Genomic DNA, 8,001 nt, shown 5'->3' with positions numbered 1-8,001 from the left:
TCCAATCGGATGTTAGTTAGCATGGGCTATTATTGTTGACATCACCTAAAGGTGAATACGTTGGGAGGCAACACAATAAGCCCCTATCTTTCTCAGTGTCCGGCTGAAACTCCATAACCACAAGTATTGCGTGAGTGTTAGCAATTATAGAAGACTACAAGATAGTTGAGTATGTGAGTTTGCTGAAAAGCTCTATCGTTGACTCTTTCTGATGTTACGATAAATTGCAATTGCTTCAATGACTGAGATTATAGTTTGTTAGTTCCCAATGAAGTTTTTGAACCATACTTGACATTGTGAATTGCTTGTCACTTGAGCATAGGAAATCATATGACAAAATCTATATATGTTGCTGTTATTAGAATGATCATGATGCCCTCATGTCCGTATTTTATTTTTATCGACACCTCTATCTCTAAACATGTGGACATATTTTTTGATTTCGGCTTCTGCTTGAGGACAAGCGAGGTCTAAGCTTGGGGGAGTTGATACGTCCATTTTGCATCATGCTTTCATATCCATATTTATTGCATTATGAGCTGTTATTACACATTATATATCTATACTTATGCCTATTCTCTCTTATTTTACAAGGTTTACCATGAAGAGGGGGAATGCCGACAATTGGAATTCTGGCTGGAAAAGGAGCAAACGTTGGAAACCTATTCTGCACAGCTCCAAAAGTCCTGAAACTCCACGAAACAACTTTTTGGATTTAATAAGAATTTTTGAGCGAACGAAATAGGCCAGGGGGGCCACACCCTGTCCAGGAGACAGGGCCCCCCCTATAGGGCGCACCCCCTATCTCCTAGGCCCCCTGGTGGGCCTCCAGCGTCCATCTTCTGCTATATCATCACTTTTACCCTGGAAAAAATCGTGGGCAAGCTTACGGGACGAAACTCCGCCGCCACGAGGCGGAACCTTGGCAGAATCAATCTAGGGCTCTGGCGAAGCTGTTCTGCCGGGGACACTTCCCTCCGGGAGGGGGAAATCACCACGAGCGTCATCACCAATGATCCTCTCATCGGGAGGGGGTCAATCTCCATCAGCATCTTCACCAGCACCATCTCCTCTCAAAACCCTAGTTCATCTCTTGTATCCAATCTTTTATCAAAACCGCAAATTGGTACCTGTGGGTTGCTAGTAGTGTTGATTACTCCTTGTAGTTGATGCTAATTGGTTTACTTGGTGGAAGATCATATGTGCAGATCCTTTATGCCTATTATTACTCCTCTGATTATGAACATGAATATGCTTTGTGAGTAGTTACGTTTGTTCCTGAGGACATGGGTGAAGTCTTGCTATTAGTAGTCATGTGAATTTGGTATTCGTTTGATATTTTGATGAGATGTATGTTGTCTTTTCCTCTAGTGGTGTTATGTGAACGTCGACAACATGACACTTCACCATCATTTGGGCCTAGAGGAAGGCATGGGGAAGTCATAAGTAGATGATGAGTTGCTAGAGTGACAGAAGCTTAAACCCTAGTTTATGCGTTGCTTCGTTAGGGGCTGATATGGATCCATATGTTTAATGATGTGGTTAGGTTTACCTTAATACTTCTTTTGTAGTTGCGGATGCTTGCAATAGGGGTTAATCATAAGTGGGATGCTTGTCCAAGTTAGGGCAGTACCCAAGTACCGGTCCACCCACATATCAAATTATCAAAGTACCGAACGCGAACCATATGAACGTGATGAAAACTAGCTTGACGATAATTCCCAATGTGTCCTCGGGAGCTCCTTCCTCATTATTAGAAATTGTCCAGGCTTATCCTTTGCTACATAAAGGATTGGGCCACCTTGCTGCACTTTATTTACTTTATTTACTTATTGCTCGTTACTATTTATCTTATCACAAAACTATCTATTACCTACAATTTCAGTGCTTGCAGAGAAAACCTTGCTAAAAACCGCTTATCATTTCCTCCTGCTCCTCGTTGGGTTCGACACTCTTACTTATCGAAAGGACTACGATAGATCCCCTATGCTTGTGGGTCATCAAAGCCAAGGACAATGGCATCCCTAACAACTCTTATGACCCGCTTTTGCGTGGCGAGGACAGTTGGTTGGCCGGAAGCGGCACCAGCGATCCAGGCACATCCGAAATAAGGGATGGCAATGGAAAACCGCGATGCAATAAGAACAAGCGTCGAAACAATGAAGACAGCCCATACAATACAGCGATAAACGTCGGATTCAGGGGCCCTAGACCCGGTCAACGAGAAAAGCTATTCAAAGGCAGCAGAGATGGTCCGTCCAGCCTAAACAAAATTCTAGACAGGCCTTGTCAGATTCATGGCACCCCCGAGAAACCTGCGAATCACACCAACAGATAATGCTGAGTTTTCAAGCAGGCCGGCAAGCTAAACGCCGAACACAAAGTGAGGGAGCCGCCAAGTGAAGATGAGGACGAACGTCGCTAGCCGAACACTGAGAAACAGAAAAAATTTCCATCAGAGGTCAAAACAGTGAACATGATTTACGTCATCCACATACCAAAGAGGAAGCACAAACGCGCACTCCGAGATGTATATGCTATAGAGCCCGTCGCCCCCAAATTCAACCCATGGTCGGTCTGCCTGATCACTTTCGATCGCAGGGACCATCCGACTAGTATCCAACATGGAGGTTCGGCCGCCTTGGTGCTCAACCCAATAATTGACGGATACCATCTCACCTGAGTCCTCATGGACGGCGACAGTAGTCTTAATCTGACATATCAGGACACTGTCCCCAAGATGGGGATAGACCCGTCAAGAATCAGCCAAAGCAGTACTACCTTTAAAGGAGTAATACCAGGCGTAGAGGCCCGCTGCACGGGCTCTCTAACATTAGAGGTTGTATTTGGTTCTCCCGACAACTTTCAAAGCGAAGAACTAATCTTTGACATCGCTCCGTTCTGAAGTGGCTATCACGCACTACTCGGAAGAACGGCCTTCGCTCGTTTCAATGCAGTACCGCACTACGCTTATCTCAAACTTAAGATGCCCGGTCCACGTGGCGTCATTACAATCAGTGGAAACACAGAGCGTTCTCTTCGTGCGGAAGAATACGTTGCGGCTCTAGCAGCCGAACCACTGAATGGCCTTTTCAACCCGAGCAACTCATCGGTCTTCGAGACCACGGACACGGGTAGACGTGTTCGGCGCACACCTAGTTGTAGTAGCCTAGATAAACCTGAGCTGGATTAACGGTTATGCCCCCATATGAGGTGCGGGGGTCTGCCTACATGTAAAGGGTCCATAATTCGGCTTGACCCTATTTACACTCAAGAGATGGAATTCTCACGATTCATTAAGATCAACCGACTTTACGCATGGTCACACCAGATTCTTTCACCTAGGTTTTTCTTTTTTAAAAGATGACTATCGTGCCATACCCTTCAAAGATACGGCACAACGGAGATAAAGACGCAGACGTGCAGCAGGGCCCCGTCCAAAGGTTTATATTTAGATTAAGACCCTGTGTAAACCTTTTTTATTGTCTCTTGTTGTCTCACACCCTCCTGGCACTTAAAATGACCAAGAGGGATGCCGGCGTTACCGGCGGGCTTATGATTCTCCGTTCTAAAATAGACGTTACAAAGACAGCAACCAATGTGTTTTTGAGATCTACGCTCTCACCACAGGCGCTTTTTCGTCATACTGGATTGATGCACGTACCTTGAAATTCAGGGCTCATTATCGAGGGCGGTACTTAGCCCAGTATATGTTGTAAAGTCCGAATACTTCGGGAGTGTTCGGTGTCGCGAGTTTGGCCTTATATGCATCAGCTCTGAATCATGTCTTTGGTCAATAGTTGGGTTTGCCCGGCTCCCGTGTTTTGCTACCTTATGTTCCGCTCTATCCGCTAAGGTGGCACAGGGAGAACTACTGCGATTGTGCCCTTGTTCATCCGGATGAGCACCTCAGTAGAGAAAGCTGAAAACTGACTGTCATGATAAAGCGAGAGACTGGCCAACCACTCGATGACTCAGCGGAATCTTCGCGATTCCTCCGCATTAAAGAAGGACTGGTTTCTCGGTCACGTATGTAAACACACTGTATTCAGATAAACGCGGACATACCAGGGGCTATATAGTAGTCCCACCGTCAAACTCCTATGGCTCAGTGAAGGTGTTAAAGCTATATAGTCCGATTGCCTTGTTCGCCGCGCTATCACCTCCTTAACGGACCAAGACAATGGATCAAGTGTGATTATGTGCTTTGCCGAACACCACCGCATTATACGCAAGGGGGCTGAAGCCGACGACTGCAAACTTTCAGGTTATATACATATATACATAAACGGCCGCACAGGAGGCACTACAATACTTTACGGGCAAAAGTATAAATATAGCCTTTATTATCAAAAGCATTGTTTTTACAATCAAGATACATGTCATTCGAACATGGTAGTCTTTGAGCACTGAGCCTCTATAAATAGGCACCTTCTAAGACTTCTTCAAAATAGTCCCCGGGTGGACCCCTGGTTGCAATATCGGTGGCCTCCATCTTCGCCCAGTATGTCTTAACACGGGCAAGGGCCATCCGCGCACCCTCTATGCACGACGACTGCTTGACAATGTCGATATGCGGAACAGCACGAATAAATCGTTGCACCAAACCAAAGTAACTATCCGGACTTGGTTCCTTCGGCCACAGACTGTAACACCCACGATGCGGCTATATCTCCCACGTGCCGAAGCATGACATAGAGGCATAACCGCATGGTGGTTTTGTCGCAAGAAGGGTCATCTTCACACAATCCCATGTAATGAACAAGAATGGGATAAAGAGAGTTAGCTTACAATCGCCACTTCACACAATACATAATTTAGATCATACATCATTCAACTACACTCATAGACCGACTATGGTCAAGTTCAAATGAAAAGAAGACAACCCCAAATGCTAGATCCCCGATCGTCCCGACTGGGCACCTCTACTGATCATCTGGAAACGATACATAGTAATGACCAAGGGCCTCATCAAATTCCCACTTCAGCTCAGTTGCGCCATCTGCGTTGGTATCCTCGGCACCTGCATCTGTTTTGGTAGAATCTGTGAGCCACGGGGACTCAGCAATCTCACACCCGCAAGATCAAGACTATTTAAGCTCATAGGTAGGAAAGGTGTAATATGGTGGAGCTACAGCAAGCACTAAGCAAATATGGTGGCTAACATACGCAAGTGAGAGCGAGAAGAGAAGCAACGCGTCGGTCGAGAAGCTAGAAGCGATCAAGAAGTGATCCTGAAACTACTTACGTCAAGCATAACACAAACCGTCTTCACTTCCCGGACTCCGCCGAGAAGAGACCATCATGGCTACACACTCGGTTGATGCATTTTAATGAAGTCAAGTGTCAAGTTATCTACAACCGGACATTAACAAATTCCCATCTGCCTCATAACCGCGGGCACGGCTTTCGAAATATTATATACCCTGCAGGGGTGTCCCAACTTAGCCCATCACAAGCTCTCACGGTCCACGAAGGAATAGACCTTCTCCCGGGAAGACCCGATCAGTCTCGGAATCCCGGTTCGCAAAACATTTCGACAATGGTAAAACAAGACCAGCAAAGCCGCCCGATGTGCCGACAAATCCCGATAGGAGTCGCACGTATCTCGTTCTCAGGGCACACCGGATGAGACATCCTACAAGTAAAACCAACCCTCAAGTTTCCCCGAGGTGGCCCCGCAGTCCACTCAGTTCGGACCAACACTCGAAGGAGCACTGGCCCGGGGGGGTTAAAATAAAGATGACCCTTGGGCTCGCGAAAACCCAAGGGAAAAGGGCTTAGGTGGCAAATGGTAAAACCAAGTTTGGGCCTTGCTGGAGGAGTTTTATTCAAAGCGAACTGTTAAGGGGGTCCCATAAATCACCCAACCGTGTAAGGAACGCGAAATCCGGGAACATAACACCGGTATGACGAAAACTAGGGCGGCAAGAGTGGAACAAGTCACCAGGCATAAGGCCGAGCCTTCCACCCTTTACCAAGTATATAAGATGCATTAATTAAACAGGAGATATTGTGATATCCCAAAATATCCGTGTTCCGACCAGGAACAAACTTCATCTTCACCTGCAACTAACAACGCTATAAGAGGGGCTGAGCAAAAGCGGTGACATAGCCAAACAACGGTTGCTAGGACAGGATGGTTAGAGGTTTAACATGGCAATAGGTAGGCATGGTAAACAAAGGCAGGTAGGGCTAACATAGCGAAAGAGCAAATACTAGCAAGCAAAGATAGAAATGATTTCGAAGGTATGGTCATCTTGCCTGCAAGGTTCTCAGAGTTGTCGAAGGCTTGATCCTCGTAAGCGTTCTCAATAGGTTCCTCGTGCACGTACTCGTCTCCCAGCTCCACCCAAAGCAAGAACACAAGCAAGGAACCACAATAAATCATGGTGCAATGCACAAGCAACATGATGCAAAACATGTCATGATATGCGAGATGTGATATTTAATGCATATGCGTGCTTCGGAAGGAAAGATGATGAACAAGGCATCAACTTGGCAAACCAAGTATGCCGCTGGAAAGATGAGGTGATTTCGGTCGAAATCGATATAAGGATCACCGTGAACGGATGCACGGTTTGCAAATGGCAAGCAAGACAAGTATGGCATAAAGCTGCGATTAACAGCGCGATGCTACTTAGCACGCAACAAGAAACTATGCTACAGCACCCCAACATGAAAACAAAGCATATGGCAATGATCTACAGGAGATGCTTTACAAAAGAGGAACACTGAGCTACGGCTAAATCACATCATAACAGGTTCAAACAAGCATGGAGGAAGTGCAAAAAATTATCAGGCTGGACATGGCATAAACAACAGCACGAAGCAATGTTCAGAGCAGGTTATCAACATGCTACAAGAACTTATAATAGAAAAATAAGACATGGCATGAATCTACTCAAAGCATAGATCAAAAGTCCCTTACTGGCCATAATCGAAAAAGGACCATAGAATATGATGGCACCCACGTAAACATAGCAAGTTTCGTTAACAGATTTCAGCAAAACAAAGCATGGCATTGAAATAATTATGAAGGCACCTTCGCGAGCTCGATGCACTCACTACACAGCATCCCATGATAAACTAAGCATACATCCATCAAGAAGACATGTCATAGAAGCTATACATGGCAAGAAACAACATCATAGCATATCCGGATCAACTACAACAACCTCGGCCAAATTGAATAACATGTAAACAATCTGCCAGGAAACATTTTGAAGCAAAAGTGGAGCACGCAAATGACATGCTAGACTACTCCATAATTGCAACCAGGACCATGGATGGATATAGCAAAACCATGTTTTCAAAACACCCTTACTGAAGTATCTCAAATTATGCATGGATTTCTCTGTAGCAACATGTTTACATGGCAACAAATTTACAGCAGAACGGGAACTAAAATCAACATTAACACGAAGCCTAGTTTGCATGCTTGTGCTAGACACCACATTGGTCACAAAAATACATGGTAAGCACCTCTGTAAAGAAGACATAGCCTAGTTCAAAACACCTTTAGGGACCAAGTCCATAGGATGCACACATCAATCATGGCAAAAATGACAAAAGAGCTCGTGCTGATAAGATTCTGAAACTAACAATATGAAGCCCTCTTCCAACAGCATTTCGGGCGTCAAGATGAGCTCAAATGTAAATGATGCAATGGAATGAAATGATGTACTCTTCGAGACAAACAATTTGACATATTACACGCACGAAACGGAGCTACGGGTGCGAAGATGTGATGCGATGAACATGCAACAATTTTAACAGCAGTAAAAGGACTTAGACGAAAACGGGGGAAGAAAAGTCAACCCTAGATCGATCTGTCCGGATCGGATCTGGCCGGAGGAGGGAGATGGCCGGAGCTGGGGTGCTCGCCGGAGGGAGGAGAGCTCGGGGCGGCCGGAGTCGGAGGGCCGGGGCGGCGGAGGAGGTCCGGCGGAGGAGAGGCCGGCGTCCGACGCTGTCGCCGGAGCACGGGTGGCGCGACCG

This window comes from Triticum aestivum, chromosome 6B, assembly GCF_018294505.1.
Source record: "Triticum aestivum cultivar Chinese Spring chromosome 6B, IWGSC CS RefSeq v2.1, whole genome shotgun sequence".
Taxonomy (NCBI): Eukaryota; Viridiplantae; Streptophyta; class Magnoliopsida; order Poales; family Poaceae; genus Triticum; species Triticum aestivum.
The sequence above is the reverse complement of the archived record's forward strand: the minus strand, read 5'-3'. Positions refer to the sequence as shown.